The following is a 17,414-nucleotide window of genomic DNA, read 5'->3' on the forward strand; positions in this document are numbered from 1 at the left end:
AAGCTCACGGTTTTAAAATTAATTTCATGAGATGAGAGTAAAAAAAAGAAGAAGAAAGAAAGAAGGAAAGAAAGAAAGAAATATGATGTGCAGGACACAGATCATTTATTAGGATCCCCCGCCCCCCACCCTCGGGGTGCTCCTCTGCTATACTACTTTGTGTCCGCCAGAGGGCACTCTGGTCCCGGTCTGTAAATGCGCCATTCGATTGAGGAAAATGCCACCAGATGGCGGCTTAGGATTGCTGCTCTTCTGAAAGGCGCGGTCCCATTTCTCGGTCCAAATTTCAATTAAAAAATCTTTAAACTAAAAATAATATTTTGCAGTTTTAACTCCAAAGTCGATAATCAATACAACAATGACCGACAACGGTAAGTTTTTTTCGGTTTGGGGCATTTTTGGTACTGTGGAAAGCTTGATGGGGTACAGATTAAAGATGGAGGACAGGCAAAGATAGAGCTGGTGGGGGATGGGTACATGGAGGCTTGAAAGAGCGAATGCTTTCTTTTTCCCCGTTACATTATCTGTATTTGCGAGGATTTCTCGTCGGGCCACTCTGGCAACACGTCCGACCCTAACATTCTGTGCGTATAGCGCCAGCAATAATCATTTCTGTGTGTTCTCTGTCTTGTCATCAAATTCTAGGCATGAGACGTTTGTTTAGCCAACGTTAGTGAAAGGCGTGCAAGAATAGAAGTCTATGCATTGCCTTGTCTGGCTTAGGGAGCCGCATTGAACAGTGTCGATTAGCCAGCTAGCTAGCTAACGTAAATTATATAACGTTGTGTTGAAGCATACCTGGAGATAAGCCTTTTCGGCAGCCGATTTTTAAAGGTTAATATTCAAGTAGCGTCATTTGATCACCGATAACGATTGAACAATATGAAATAGCCAATCACGTTGTTAACTGCATTTTTTCATGCATGTTGTGGCAATGTAAATAAACTAAGCAGCGACATCATTGTTTTTTTTGTATACCCTAGTTGTTGACTTTGTTGCCATGGCAAAACAGTCATTCTGGAACTGAAAATAATGGTTACCATGGTTTGTTTTGTGTTTTTGGAATGTTACCTGGATACAGTTTTTTTGCTCTCACAAAAAAAATTACGTGTTTATGGTAAATTTACCCGGGAAATCTGCGCAGTTGGGTAGGCTACAGGAAAGACAGCGCATGTAGGTCTGACTGTAACTGGAAGATGTTGGCCTAATTGGCTTAAGTGCATCTATGCTGGTCATGCTGTATGTTTTTTTTTTATTTAATTTTTTTTACATTTACTGTTTTCTTACACAACAGATTATAAACAATTCGTTATTAAACTAAATTGTGACGCTAACAAATTACAACTACTTTGTACCATGCTAAATAATCCGTCGGATAAAACAATTCCTTTATTTTGTCACACGAAAAAAGAGTTTGCACCCTATTTTCTCTGGCTTTTAGTGGAAAATTCTATCAACAGTGAAATGAGTCTCAGCCATTCACTTCTTTCAGATAGGCCCTGTCAAGATAACATAAACATGTAGGCTACAGCTGCTTAAATTAGTATCCCACTTTCAAAACTTTCTGGTGATGATGATTTTTTAGGCCTACCTCGTATGAATGGAGACACAGCAAAAAGGTTTTATTGACAGTGATGCACAACAAGTGAGACAAAGCATTGTTTCTCTTGAGCATTCACAGACATCTTTTAAGTAGATAGGGAGTAGTCTGGTGAAATGCACTACTAATTTGACAGGAGGAGAAAGTGTCTTATGACACTGATTCAAAAGAAATATGATCTGGCAGTTTAACAGTAAAAGTTTGAACACAGACACACAGTGACAAACATGTCATTCCCCTGGTCTTACAGATATAAAAAAAATAACACATAGAGTAATCCATACCCTGAAATTATTACCTAACCTTGACTCTTGACCTTGGCATTAAGTAGCCTACATATTATATGAATCATCAGACATGAAATCTGATGTGCAACTCTCTAAATGTGTCACATGGTCTGGTAAGCAGGCTAGTGCAAAATTCAGAATTTAATTGAGAATGATTTCTAAATTCCAGTTAAATTCTAGAATTTGAATTGAGGTCAAAAACAGGATCTAGAATTACAATTCAAATTCGAATTAAAGGAAGTAGAATTGCAATTCAATGAAATTCTAAGAAATTCATATACATAATTTAAGGATAGTGTTTAACAATGAAGCTTCACTGTATATGTCAGATATGAATGCATCAAACACAAAACTTATAACTTATAACAGTAACTAATTACATTTCCAAAGTAACCTTCCCAACACTGAATGTATGTTATTACACATGTCTGTTGTGTGACTGTGGGATTGCTTTGAATTGCCATGAATTTAATTCCATTTCCTGTCATTCCAATTCAAATTCAACTTCCTGTGGTGCGGAGCCAATTTAAATTCCAATTCATGAATTGAAGTCATTCTGTAGCATTATATCAGGAAAAAGGAGGTATGTTTGAACACGTTTCAACATTCCAACATTATAGGCTACTCTGTTCCATGTCGTAGTGCCATGTGACTTAAGCTATGGCCACAGGGCGCAGCAGGCCCTGCTTGACTAAACACCAGACTTGGACTTTGATGGGCTGAGCTGCATAATTGTCTCATATGAATAGTGATAACAATGACAGTGAAACCTCAGTGGCAGATGTAGAGACAGTCATATTCAAAATATTTTCTAGATAGTCATAGTCACAGTCAATGCATTGCCTAAACTGGAAGACCTCCAAACACACTGTGCCATCAATTTTGTTTGTTTTTGTGAAATGTTGTTGATATATGAGCTGAGCAGCTAATCAAATGACACACCTCTTTTGGGCTTTGAAGTACCATTATGTTTGTTTACCATTTGCAGAGCTTGAACTGTGCAGAGCTTGAACTGTCCATGTATTTTTTCGAGCGTTCCTTGAACAGGTTGTGGACCATGAGGAGCATACAGCTCGGGGTTGATGATGAACTAAACTTAAAAGCAGTAATTCTCCTGTAGTGTTAGAGGGAAAAATATGAGCTGTTGAAAACGGAACTGAATAAACTAAAGTTTACTGAGTTTATCTGTCAAATTAAAATGCAGGCTTTACTTTTGTGTGCTTTTGTCTGCCTGTTGAAAGCTCAATTTAAAAGGCTGTCGATGGTACCTTGTTTAATCCTTCTTTTGTGCTCATTCCATCTAACATATGGCATCAAACCACTGTCAACGGTAGAACCTTCTCTTTTTTTCTGCCTCTGTAAGATGTAGACTTGTGTGTGCATCCACACATTTAAGGTTGCCTTGCTAAATCCAAATGCCTCCAGTTGCAGGCAGATGCAACAAGGACTCCTTCAGGTCCAGTGAGACTTGAGTTTGGGTCTTTGTGGAGCTGACCAGCTGTTCAGCATTACACTGTCACTGCCATCTTTAGTGTCACACACACATGTCTCTCTCTCTCTCTTTCTCTCTCTCTCTCTCTCTCTCTCTCTCTCTCTTTCTCTCTCTGTGAGTGTGTGTGTTTTTGTCTGCAACCTATTGTAAGATCTCAGATATAAAATCAGTGTATGCCCACATGTTTTTGTTGCCAGTTAGGACACCATTTTAACTCAGTCTTGCAATAGCTCAGCATTATCCAGCCACCTCTCTATTGATTGCTGCACCAATTTGTATTTAAAGCCAGCACTGGAATGTGTTCATACTCTATCGGCACTGTCTCTCTCTCATGAGCCTCCCTGGAAAAGTGAACACAAGCTTCAGATGAGAAGAGATGCAGGCTAAAGGTAGTAAGGCTGAGTATTGCGAGCAAACCTCACAAAACGACAGCTGTAGAGACACTTCATTTCAGGCCCACAGATTTGTATTATTAGCGTTAACTTTAAAACTTAAAATGACCTTTTCTTTTGTCTCCTACGCTTTTTGCTTTTTGATGTCGTATTGATACAGCAGCTTCTGTATCGATACATATCAACAATATGACACGGAGATATATTATGCCATGTCACAGTATTGATGTTTTGAGGTACAGGTAGCCTACACAGTAACACTGTGACTGTGGACTTTTCTTTTTGCAAAAGCCCTCATGCTTACTGTCATCATCCCACAAAGCCCTCTGATGAGTCAGCTCAGCAGAGAACAGCAGTGTGTGTTTGTGTGTGTGTGTGTGTGGGGGTTATTTTCTGAGGTAAATTGGTTCACTTGGTTGTGCCATCGTCAGCACCCTTCCTCCTACAAACACTCTAAATTATCTGCCACCATTGTCTGAGTCTGTTATTTTTCCTGCCAGCTGTTTCTCACTTTACAGACATGCACACTACAAATGATGAACTAGCCAGTAGTTGTGATGTAGGGTCTGTTATGATTCTTCTAGATAAATAAATTCACTGGGTATAATTCAGGGTATAGGTACAGTGTAATGACTATGTAATGTCATGCAGCAACCCAGGAGTGCAGCTTTTCTTTTGAGTTATACAGATACATTCCTCTGACATTCCATAGGAAACAAAAGAGGGATTGCAATTCTGGAGGCATTTAAAGATACAACACAGCAAGGACAACTTAAGCATCTAAAATAAAACTTACTGTGTAGAAACCCAGTTGCCAGAAATACAGAGGTCAAGTAATCTGACAGCTACAAACCGCAGAGTATATTTTTCCTGATCTTAGACATCTAGACTATGGAACCATGTGGGTACAGTGGAAGGACCACAACAATAAATGTCAAGCTTTTACTTTATAGTTTGTTCTTTTTTCACCTTTAATATGGTGATAAAAGGAATGTGTTATTAGCCAACCCAATCTCAATAGGCAAAGTCCAAAACTACTCATCTAAAATCAGTCAGTGGATTACAACTAGGTTTCACATGAAGCTATGGAAATGACCTTGCTTTTAAATGCCTGGTATGAGCTCCATACTGAATGTGCTACTGCTGGTTACTTGTGACTTGCATGCTTGTATATAAACACAGCTTTAAATAGCCTTGCTTGGGCTCCCCCGCACACAGAACAAGCTATACATAACTGGTATGTGGTCTTTCATTTGAAACAGTATGGGTAAACAGTATGCAGTGTTTCATTGGAAACAGTATGGCTAAATATTATGCAGTGTTTCATTTGATTCAGTATGGGTATATGTTATGCAGTCTTTCATTTGAAACAGTAAATTGGATCCTTGCTTATATTATGTGTTGTTTAACTTACAAAGCAGATTATAGAATCCACCACTGCCAAATGCTCCGTTGCTACTTGTTGTTTGCTGATCTTTTACAGGTGCCCAACATTACCTCAGTTATGATGCTGGACTTTTATGAATGCACATAGTCTATAATAAATGAATGGTGATAGATGAATGTATGTTATTCATATGTTATGTAGTGCAGTGGTACACTCTGGACAGATATTGCCAGAGCTTTCTAGTATTCAAAGCCTTTAAAATCCCACAGTTCTCAGTGCCACATTGGTAATAAGTAAAATGTAGCCGACCATAACATAAATGATCCATTGATGTCGCTCCTCTTAGTATGAGGAGCTGCATCCTTGACAGACCCAAGGCAGCTCTTGGGCAATTATGAGTGGCTGCTGATCCTCGTCCTTATCATAGCTGCAAAATCAACAGACAGAGAGAGAGAGAGCAGTTGGCAGTGGCGTGATCATATCAGATCTAACTATTTAGCCGGACTGGCTTTGCAGTTTGAATGTTGTATTTAACACAGTGCCACACATGGCCCAAAGAAATATAACAGGAGAGCCACTCTGCGCTAGCTAGTTTGCATGCTAGCTTTTAAAATGTTGTAAATGATAACCTCCACACATAGCACCTTACTTTACTGTATGAGATTGGAATGCAGTTAAGTGTAGATGTTAACAATAGGAATGTAAAAGCTACTGTAGAATAATTCTACATTTGTATTACTAAACGTAAGTATCAGCCTGTGTGAGTCAGTAGAACTCTTGTAAACTGTTGATATCAAAGCTTCAAAAAGTTCTGTCTGACCGTCTCTTTAGTTTGTAGCAATTCCTCTGAGAGATGTTATCGTGGCTATGAAATGGTCATAAATCCCTTTTCTTCAAAGCGTCAATAAAATGGCAGTGCGTGTCTTTGCCTGGAGACACAGTAAGAAATCATATAACCCAGAGCTCTTAGGTGATGTCTGAGTGTTCCCTACCCAGCCGTCGGCCGTGAGGCTGCAGAGTGCAGACCAGTGTAAACTGTTGAATCAGGCAGAGCTGAACCCTGCAGGAGAGTTTCATGCAGCATTGCTCAGATGTGCTGTAGCAGCCTTGCCTCAGTCCTACCTGGGTGTGTAATTGCAGCAGGCTGATGTGATTGTGTTTGATGTCCTCCTGAGCACTCGCGCTTCAGTTAAAGTAATGAGGAGACTGAGCAAGAGTGATCAGCACAAATAGCCTGTGCAGTACAGGAATTTGCTCTATTGAATTGATGCAAACAAACAAATTGTTTTCCCTACAGTGCACAATGACTTGGATCTGGGAACTTGAAATGAGTTCATTTCTTATCAATCACCAAATTCTCTGATCAATCAGACAACAATCTTCGGTTTGATTCCAGTTTCTTTTCTCTGCTAGTATTGTTAGTTTAGTTATGGGTAAAAGTGTCAGCAAGATAAATAGGATATTGAATTATATATGGTCTGCACTGAAAAAAGCAGCTTCAACTTTGGGTTCTTGAGAGGATGAGTTGCATTGATGTTTTCTCAGACAGCCTGGGTCTGCTTGCCGGAGGCTATAAATGAAGAACGACTTGCAAGCTTAATAAATGTGGTCATTGTCAGGAGTCATGCCAGCATTTTATTACTAACATTATCAGGATGCGGGCCCTGGTTTATTTGAAAAAAAAAAATGCTTTGGCTCATTAATCATAAATGTTTACCAAGACCTAATTGATCAAAGGCCAAAATGTGAAGAAAAAAAAACACCTACTCCCAGCAGAGCCTGTATGTGGTATCTGGGCACGAGTGACTGACATGCTAAGTCTATGGCTGTGCATTTGCTCTGAGGTAACCTTGTGGGATCATGTTGGAGAGTGTTTAACAGATTAAGGGGCTGGTTGGCCGGCTCAGTGTTACTGAGTGAGAGCAGACTGATATGTGTGGGGAGAAGAGGCAGGCTAACCAGCAGCAGCTCAGTTTGACATCTCCGCAGCCCTCTGGGGTCAGCTGAGAGATTTCCAATTATTTTTCTTCGGTGTGCCATCGTATAGGGAAGTGTGCAAGTGTGTGCACATTCGTTATCTTGCCATAAACTCCTGCCTGGTGTTAAGAGCAAATGTCAAACAAGAATTGAAAGGCATGCTGCAAAGAGAGAGAAGGAAAGAGAGAAAGAGAGAAAGAGACGGAGTGAAATAAAGGAGCTAGGAGATGTGGTGATACGAGGGCAAAGTGTGGAGATCAGTGCTGTGTTGACACACTGCTTCGCTTATCCTTGCAGCAGATACTGGAACACCAACACCCCCTCCTCTTTCCTGGTCTCCATTTTGTGCAGAACTCCGTGGCAGCAGCCATGCTGAGTAGTGGTGCTCTGCTGGAGCCTCTCGCGGCTGCTCTCTGCCTGGGCTCTGTGTGAACGGCTCAGAGGAAGGCCTGGGCCGTGCTGGCGCACACAAGATAGATGGGTCCTGTCTGCGCCTGTGTGATACACACAAATAAAAGCCAGCGGCTCTCCTGACGCTTTAAATCCCATTTCCCAGCAGTGCTCCTTAGTCTTCAACTGATTATTAGACTGTTGCACACATATACACACACACACACACACACACACACACACACACACCAGCTGCTGCCCCATAGCTACCACACACACATACAGACATACAGACATACAGAGAGAGAGAGGCAAAGGGGAAAAGGAATAGGACAAAACAATCTGAGCATTTCAACAAAAAAGGGGGTGGGGGCTGACGTGATGCAGTCCAACAGGCATTCGCTGTCTCTCTTCAGTTCTGGGTGTAGTCTTGACTTGGGCCTCTGGCTAAAGTGGCAATTAAAAATGAATTTGGAGGCAAGTCGGCTTGATGAGACACCTCCTGGGCGGGGGGCCAGTCGACTGTGCGGCTCCACATACGGGTCAAACATCTGCAGCTACCAGCAGCAGTTTGATGCGCAACTATTTATCTATTATTCATTAGTTCATTCATAGCTGGGTCCCCTTGCTGTCTGCCTGAAATCTTAGACTCTTTGGACTCAGCTGGTCATATATGGTTTAATATCCACTATGTTTTATGACACCATGAAGATGTTTTCTGTGCCATAACCTCGATGTTATTCCATTTTAGATTTAATCAAAAATTGAGCTGGGTTGCCAAGACACGCTAGGTGCATAATTGTGGCAAGCTATGCATTACCAGAGCTGACAGAAAACTGGAATCAGCCTGATAATACAACCCATCTGCCCCTCTGTCACAACATACAGTATCCATGTCTCTCTCTCCCTGACTAACTCTTCTGATTCATATGCAAACACACCGTTGATCATATCATCACATGACAGTACAGTATGGGACTGCAGTTTATCAGCGACTGCCAGCTGAAAGAGAGAGTATGTTTCTGCTTAGTCTTAGGCAGTAATAGCATAGGCATTCACTTGTGTCATTTACCACCTGTTTCTCTGAAACATGGTGTCTGAACATTGAAGCAGGCCGTGCTTTGTAAGAGCATGTTGCACGAGGGCTGTGTAGCCTTCACTGCTTACAAGGCTGTTGGCACAACAGAGTGTTTGACTTGACTTGGTATTTTCATAATTTATTGCAAGTGAGTAAGGGCTTGAGCTGGTGAGACTGGTGCTGAATGTGATGATAAATAATCATTTAAAAACAGCATTTGCACTTGAAACTACGTATCAAGACATGCCAGAAATTCATCTTTTTTACTGAAGAAAAGTAGTTAGGCTAACCCCAAATGTACATAATAAATGGCCAAATAAGCACATGTGACATATTAAATATGTCATGTTAGCAATCTGATTACTCCCAGACATAGGAGGATATTAGCGCTGTTTTCAGAGCTGAAGCATATCAGACTGTGTGCCTCATAATATTGGCGCTAGCCTAGACTAGCTGTTAGCTTGAGGGAAAAGAGTATTTGACTGGCATTGTCACATTGTTATTATTATATCATAATCATAAATGATGTGAGTAAAACTATTGGACATAGGGTAACCTAAAACAGAACCTGTTGGAAACACTGGGGAATACTGTACTCAATCATGGTGGAATCATTGTGGAGTGAATATATAGTAGTGTGGGCTGTTTTGTTCTTTCAACTTCAACTTGCAAACGATTTGCTTTTTGTGTTTTGATGTTAATGTGAGCTCTCCTCTGGCAGGCTTTAATTTTTATGTCATCCCATAGGAAAGTAACTTAAGCAACTTAATTTGGACTTGGCTGACCATAAAAGGAGAGCTAGAGAAATATTATCCCTCCTTTTGTCTCAGCCGTAGTCCAATACAAGTCCAAAATACTGTTTTCCCTCAATCTATTCTTATCTTGGCTTATTTCTCCTACAAGTCCATTAGAAGAAATGTGTGAGATATCATTAAAAGTTGGTTTATTTCTCATGAGACAAAGAAAATAATTTTTTGAGACAAGAACTTGTCCTTTGCCTTAACACCATTAAAATGTTGCATAATGTTGCAAATGTGCATAAGTAGAAAGTCAGTGGTTTTGGGCCAACAAGAAAATAGCCCTAAATAACAAGAAACAAATCAAGTCAGAAGTCTGTAGTCTGTAGAAGTATTTCCGATAAACCTATTTTGATAGATACGTAGATAGATAGATTTCACAAGGCCAAACACATTCTTTGTGTGAGCAGCCTTTGAAAAAACTGACAGGAACATTAGTACTACATGATAGGGTAATGGGGATTGCTCGATGGTGTTTTATGCACCCATTGTCGCATTCCATGCAGCGCTGCCACCGCTGATTTAAAGGCACCTAACCCCAACCCTAACCCTAACCCATGCCCAACCCTAGTGCCTTCCAGGCAGCGCTGCCTTGAAGACAACGCTGGGGGCATAAAACACCAAGAAACAATGGGGATTCCTACAGAGCACAGAGTAGAAGTTGGACAACCTTTTAGCTATGATTTTCACCAGGCCCATCCCTGCTGAAGTTGAGTTGAGACAATTGAAGTTGAGTTTTGACAATTAGCAATTTAGGATATTCTGGATAGTTCAGGTTTTGGTTTTACATTAGCATTATAGTATGCAGTAATAACATTACAGTGTACAGGAATTATTTAAAGTAATTTTGGTATCAGGCAGATCAGTATGTAGCCAAGCCTACTTATGTGGGCCAGAATGGACCACCACATGAATAATAAAAAAAAAAAGATTTAATTGGCAAAAGAAGCCAGTTCGCATTTCTTTTAGACAGTTAGCATGCTAGTTTTACAAGCCAGCAATGCCATCATAGCTGACTGTGACAAGATGGGTACATTTCATGGGTAGGCTAGGACTAGCTTAATAATAATACCATACGTCGCATAAGAGTTTCAAGTGTATCAACTGTATTGATACAATTCAGCTGTAATATTAAGCTGTGTGATACTGTATCAGTTATCAAAAACACTGTGACTGCATCGATTCTCAAAAACACTACATCAAGTAAAAAAAAAAAAAACTCGAGTCCATAGTCCCTGCATTTCTTTATCTTTTCAGGGTACTCAAGGTTTTTCTTGTTGCTATCCAGCATCACCCTTTTGTGTCAGGTCCCCTGCTGTCGAATGCTGGTCTAGTCATTTTCCTGACCAATCCACAGCTCTCGACCCCCCACCCCCCCACACACACACACACACACACTCCCCTGAATGAGATTCCTTTCTCTCAGGTGAATGGGCCCTTTCACTCACACCACTGAAAGGGTCAGTCTCCTAGCCAATTCATTTCAGCCATCCAGGCTAGAGAAACAAAGCTTAACATTTCTAGTTGTTCATATCAGCAGCTGTTGATCATAGAAAACATGCATCATTTCATTGGTAGAAGATATTCATAATGCTTCAAGCTGTGTGGTTGTGTGATGCATACTTTCTTTTTTTTTTAAATACCATAAAAAGTATCCATGAGTTAAGAGAATTATGTGCATGTATAACAGTCAAAGTCAAAGTCAGCTTTATTGTCAATTTCTTCACATGTTCCAGACATACAAAGAGATCGAAATTACGTTTCTCACTATCCCACGGTGAAGACAAGACATATTTTACCAATTTTAAGTCCACAGACAAACATAACATTCAAGTAAACAAAAAAGTAAGTAAATAAGTAAATAAGAGGGCACATATAATAATGAAAAAATAAGAGCAGCAAAATTTTGTTGAAATTGTGCATAGACAGTCAATAAAAAACTAGTGCAAAGTCAGGCCAATAAGAGGCTTGGGTAGTTCTGTTTGACCTGAGTAATAAAGAAAGTGGCATAGTGGTGCAAGTTATGTAAGAGCAGCAGAAGTGTTGTGTTTTCAGGACAACAACACCAAGTTGTAAAGTGTACAAGTGTGCAAGTGTTCAAGTGTGCAAGTGGAGTAGTGCAGGCGGCCATTGTGGGTCCAATGTCCAGGATGTTATGTAGCTGAGGGTGGAGGGGGGAGAGGAGGGAGAGAGTTCAGCATCCTTACAGCTTGGTGTATAACAGTACTGAGGTGATCAGAAATCCCCTGCAGCCCGAGTAATTCCACTTACTCCCACTTATTTACTGGAACCATTTGTTTTCAAAGACATATATTTCATATATATTTATATTTATTTACAAGTCAATGAATTATATATAATTCATTGATTTATTTCAATGAATTAAGGAACTGATGTGGATGTGTTAGATAGTTGTCTGGATAGTTGTAGTTCAGATTGAATCAATTGGATTAGCTTATGTTTTGCATCATTCCAGATTCCTAAACATGTAATCTCAGCTGTAACCAAAGCTGTTAGATGGTTTGTAGGCCCTGCAGTGTGACTCATGTTTGGGTCCTCACAGACTTTCTTTGGAAGTTCAAAAGGAGCATTTCTAAATCCATACCCACAGTGGATCCTTCGCTGGACCACATTCCTTTCCTATTTTTTCAAGAGCGGAATTCAAAAGAACATAAACAGAAAGGTGCCATTTTGTTCACTGCCAGTATTGTGAAGTTAGTGGTCCAATTTGCTTTGCTTCTGTTTGCAAGTTGGCCGCATGTGGTGTGCGGATATCTGCCCACCTTAAATTGATTCTGTGTTAGAGGGTTTTCACATTTGTTGCTGTGGAGGAATTGCAGCATTGAGATGTGGGTGATCAATCCTTATACTATAGTCATTATTCCCCCCAGCACCTTAGACTGTGAGCTCACTGAGAAGAAAGAGAGAGAGCGTTAGAATGAGGAAGCTCGGGTCATTAAAGAGAATCTGTCGAGGTGTAAAAAAAGACAAATTTGTAAGACTGGGTGTGTGTAAAGGATGTTATCAGAAGGGAAAAAGACTATACAACTGCGGATTCTCTATTGTGGATTTTCTTTTTTTGTGACATAACCTCTCCCACAATTGCACACAAGCACGCACACACACAAACACACACACACACACACACACACACACACACACACACACACACACACACTTAAGCAGCCTCCACAAAAGCAGCATGCTGGGGGTAGATTAAAATGAGAAAGTGACTGTGTTCTTAGGCTGCCTTGTCCATCTGTGTGTGGACCATTAGAGAGCCTTTAAGCTCTCTGCTCGCATCGTTTCGCTGATGTGATGAAACAGGCTTTAGGCTGCGCTATCCCAGCTACTCGGCACCGACGGTCTCCCAGGATAAGACTGCAGTTACAGACACACACACACACAAATAAAAGCAGAAGGCTGACTCAGCCGTCAAGTCACACGAGCTCTGAAGACTCAAGCAGTGCGCTTTACTTTTTACATGTGTAATGATTGTAATGCCTGGGCAATCATTGGATCGGACTGCTGTGCTGAAGCTGTGTTGTGCTTAGAAACGCTATTGTAATAAAAGTTTTTTGCCTGTAACTCTCATCATGTCTGATGCTTCCCATCGTTCATCACATCATCAAACAATGACATCCTTAGGGACCACAGAAAAGAAACACTCAAAGTGAAAAATGCATAGAGCCAACCTAATTATTTTTTAAAGAATGGAATTCTCTTTCCTCAATAGACTCAGAGGAACCCACTCTGATCTGCCATAATGCTGTATAACTTATGCCTAACAAAGAATTTTGTATTTACATTTGCAAAATTGATATAGAAATCATGTAATAGTGAAAATCATGTAATGGTGGAATGTTTGGTATAATATGGTATATTTTTGATTCAACAGTCTATTGTTATTTCTTCAGAATGTCTTCAGTAAGCATAAGAGAGGAACGCTCACTAACATATTATTTCTGTTTCTTTATGCTTTGCCGTCATTTCCTCAATCTGATAAACCACAGGATTTGTTTCTGAATAGGCTTATGAATTGTTGGAGTATAGCCCCTTTCAGACATAGACTGGAATCTGGACACAATATAGATGTCACGTGGATGGGCTATATGTATGAACACAATTGTCCGCATTATTTGACCTAGACATCACCCAGGCCTTACCCTACCTGCCTCCTAGTACTAAGTGGACTACTGGATGTCATGCGAGTGAACATATGTCTGAACACAAAAGGGTAAGATGCGGATAAATTCACACCTTTGTTGTGCGAAGCTGATGAGTGTCCACTTTGTTTAACTGGGTCAGAGAAGGCCTAAACAGAGCCCAGCCAAAAACTCCAATAAACTTTTGATCAACTTTGAGGGACAGCTATGACCATGCAGGATCATCCAGACCAAACGTGACGATTTTGCTACATACTATTCCTATTTATGTACCAGCATGCAAATTTTGAGCCTCCTACATGGTTTAGTTCTTGCGCTATGGGCTTGTGAACTTTGACAAAAAAAAGAGGCCGAACAAAATCGACACCCCCCTCACCCCGTGAAACTGGCTGTATCTTGGAAAGTATTGATCTTACATAAAAGTAATTTAGCAGTGTGTCTCCTGGGTAATATTTTTTCAGAATTTTTTGAGACCTAAGTGCGTTGGCCCTGGTTGAATTGATGTGGAATGACCCAACTCTAGTTTATAAGGTTATGGTTATAGTTTATAAGGTTTATAAGGTGATAAGGCACTAATTTGCTAGGACAGCAAGTTCCAATGTAGGCTAGTTATACACATACTGCAATAAAGTTGGTTCTATAATGGACGTTTGATATTAAACACATTCGAAAAATCAATTTAGCACTGGCTACGAGGGACGACTTTGTGTCAAACCAATGTTGATAAAAGACCTGCACATATAACACAAAGCTTCTTTAAAATAATAAAACAACTTTACTGCAGTTAGGCACACATCCACTAGAGTCAAATACAGAATACAGTCAAAAAGCAAGCCAAGATAACAACCATTGCATCACAATTTAACTGTGGGCTATGGCCAGATAGCCACAATACCCTTCATTAGACAGGCTTTTGGCTATCACTTGGATGTGGATGATAACTTGGAGAAAGAAAAGACGGTCTTAAAAGGGCAACTTTCAATCTACAGGATCTTCTAGCGAGTGCATCTTTGGGCAAGTGGGGCAGACACAGAAACACGTTGCACTTTTAAAGGAAAATAAAATACATCTTTTCAGACCTTCTTTTCGTATCAACAATTTGAACTTGCCTTATTAGCATTATTAATCATCATTATTTAACCTATATTGTGCACCATACCCCGACAGTAGCCTACAGTGCGTCAACCTCCTCACCTAAACCACCCAGACTAATTACTCAGGTATGAACCCACCCGGGCCATGTCTGTGCGTGAGGGTCATGTTTGAATACTTAAGTCCGCGTGAGATCCAGACCCAATATCAGGACGTTGTCCGGACGTCATGTCTGAAAGCGGCTTATATGATCTGTGACCTCATTCTTTGTTCACATCGGCTTCACGATTATCTCTATTGTCTTTTGTGACCGGTTGCAGACTTATTCCACAATCGTGTGTGTGTCTCTCTCTCTTTCTCTCTCTCCCTCTGTGTGTGTGTGTGTGTGTGTGTGTGTGTGTGTGTGTGTGTGTGTGTGTGTGTGTGTGTGTGTGTGTGTGCGTACGCGCATGTTGGCATATGTGAAGACGGGGGGGGGGAGATTTGCTTCCACGCGTGCGCAGCCCTGTACTGTAAGGCACTTAACATGCATGACATGTACTGCAGAAGGCAGGCGTTGCCATGGTGACGGTGGGTAGGTCATAAGCTGTGCATGTGATTGGATTGGCCGAGCAGCGTCAGGCGAGGCGAGGGAAGGCTGGCGGCAGGTGTGAAGGGCTGCCAGAGTACACCATCTATCTGTCAGATGTCTCCACGGGCCCTACACGTGTGCTGAGCTCTCCTGTTTGGTTGTTTTTCTTTCTTTTCTTTTTTTTTTGGGGGGGGGATAGTGAGTGTGAAATCTTTTGAATGAGCATTTGGATATCATTTGAAACTCAACAAGGAAGTGTTCTTTGTTTGATGTAGGCCTATTTGAAAGCAAAATGATGAAGCAACATGATATGGAAGGAGCTGATAAACATAAGCTACACCATTTATTTGTTTAAGGAAAGAGTGTCACCACCCTCTATTTACATGCTATCTTTATCTCACTCAGTTTTATTGCAAGTGAACAGCCTTTATTTTATGGCATTAAGAAATATGCCAGATTCATTGATCAAGATGACTGATCTAATGGAGTGTGTCTGGGAGATGTACACAATCAAAGACCTGCATTCTTAGTTGCTGTGATTGCCAACACCAATTTCGATTTGGGTAATCAGATAGAACAGAGTAAATGTTCTTCTGTACCACATGAAAGCTCTCTATCTTTGCTGTTTCGAGGTGAGTGTACTTGAGTTCAGAGAGTTGTCGGCTCAGATATCTTTTCAGACGCGGCAGCTAGAGAATGGGCCTTAGTGAGTGGCTTTGGTAGTTGTATGGCATCCTTTGCAAAGCTTGAAGCGGAAGTTGACAGCTGAAATTACAGCTTTCAGCCGCAGTCTGACTTCAGACTGTCAGAGAGGTCATGAGCCAGTGATAAAACAGCCTCTCGCTCGGCGTTGCCCAGACAGATAGAGTATGATGCATTGCACACACAGGAGAGATGGAGACTAGATCATTGTTTTGAAGACTGTGAGAGGTTTTGTTTAAGTGCAAGTCAGTCTCTTTACTCCCATAGCTTGCTGTAGAATTCTCCATTACATCTTTGCAACAAAGTTTGGCCAAGCTTCAGGTGTCATCTTTTGTCACATTTCTATGGCCTCATGTTCTGACAAAAAACCCCCCCCAAAAACCTTCATGTTCATGTTTCAGGACACACATTCCTACACATTTGCCCCATTACCAAGATACTGCAGAGTTCAGCTGTTTGAAGGCTGCATTTGCCTGCTTGCTGTGCCAGTGAGGTGTCGATGAATGGGTTGACCCCCGCGGTTCTCCTCTGGTCTCCCTGACCTCTTTTATTCCCTCCTGACTGCCGCGCTCCCCCATTTCTCGTGCGTCTGCCCCCATCCCTGACCAGCCATGTGTGTAAATCCGGGTGTCAGAGAGCCCAAACAAGGCTGTTAAAGGAGGGGAAGTCAACCATGTGATCTGTGTTGTTTTCCCTCATTGACTCAGGCTCAAGGGACATGCTCATAGTTAGTTCACTGAGTTAGAGGAAGCTACCATTGCTGTCCATGACACAGGTTTGTTAGAGTAAGCTGCCATCTCTGTCCACACAGATACAGCTTTTACCTGATTGAGATGCTAGTAGTCCAGTGAAACGTCCATGTTTCAGATTATACTGGGGTGCATTTCCCAAAAGCATAGTTGCTAACCTGTTAGCAACTTAGTTGGTTGGCAATGGGGGCAATGGCAACTAATAACTTGCTTTTGGGAAACGCATCCCTGGTCAGTAGAAGAAATACTGTAGTAATGAAAGGGGGGGCGTTGAGATTAATGATTAATTTATTACTGTGGACAGAGTGAGCTAATGGGTCTTAGTTCAAAACCCAGCACATTCACTTGAGACTGCATGTTTTGCCCTTGATCAAGGTACTTTATCTACGCTAACTCAGTCCACCCAGCTGGAAATGGGTAGCAGCTTCGGCTGTTGGTTAACCTGCGATTGACTGGTATCCCATCCAGAGGAGAGTTGGTGACTCTAATCTGCTTAACGCCACAGTGAGCGAGTATAATCACAGTCCCATTAGCTTCCGCGGCTAGAGAGGGATTAACTTTAACTGTGTTTATGGAGAGCAATCCTAACATTGCTGTTCTCTGCTAGCTGTTTAAGAAATGTCCAGAAAGAGCAGATTTCTGTAAGGCAAAACAGAGTCTTCAGGCAATATAGTCTTAAAATCAGACTGCTGAGGCTGAGCTCGAATGCCAATTTGGAGAGAAGACAGACAAGC

At 41.1% G+C, this 17,414-nt stretch overlaps 1 protein-coding gene across 2 annotated transcripts in view; it reads left to right on the forward strand.

The window, feature by feature from the left end:
* The first annotated feature begins 218 nt into the window (after positions 1 to 218).
* The window catches only part of stag1a (stromal antigen 1a), a 40,319-nt gene continuing 23,123 nt past the window's right edge, over positions 219 to 17,414 (forward strand). For both annotated transcript variants that reach the window (XM_048245910.1, XM_048245919.1), the window contains exon 1: positions 219 to 371. The gene's annotated coding sequence lies outside the window, so the exon portion shown is untranslated. The remainder of the gene's footprint in view (positions 372 to 17,414) is intronic.

Source organism: Alosa alosa, chromosome 1 (assembly GCF_017589495.1).
Source record: "Alosa alosa isolate M-15738 ecotype Scorff River chromosome 1, AALO_Geno_1.1, whole genome shotgun sequence".
Classification (NCBI taxonomy): Eukaryota; Metazoa; Chordata; class Actinopteri; order Clupeiformes; family Clupeidae; genus Alosa; species Alosa alosa.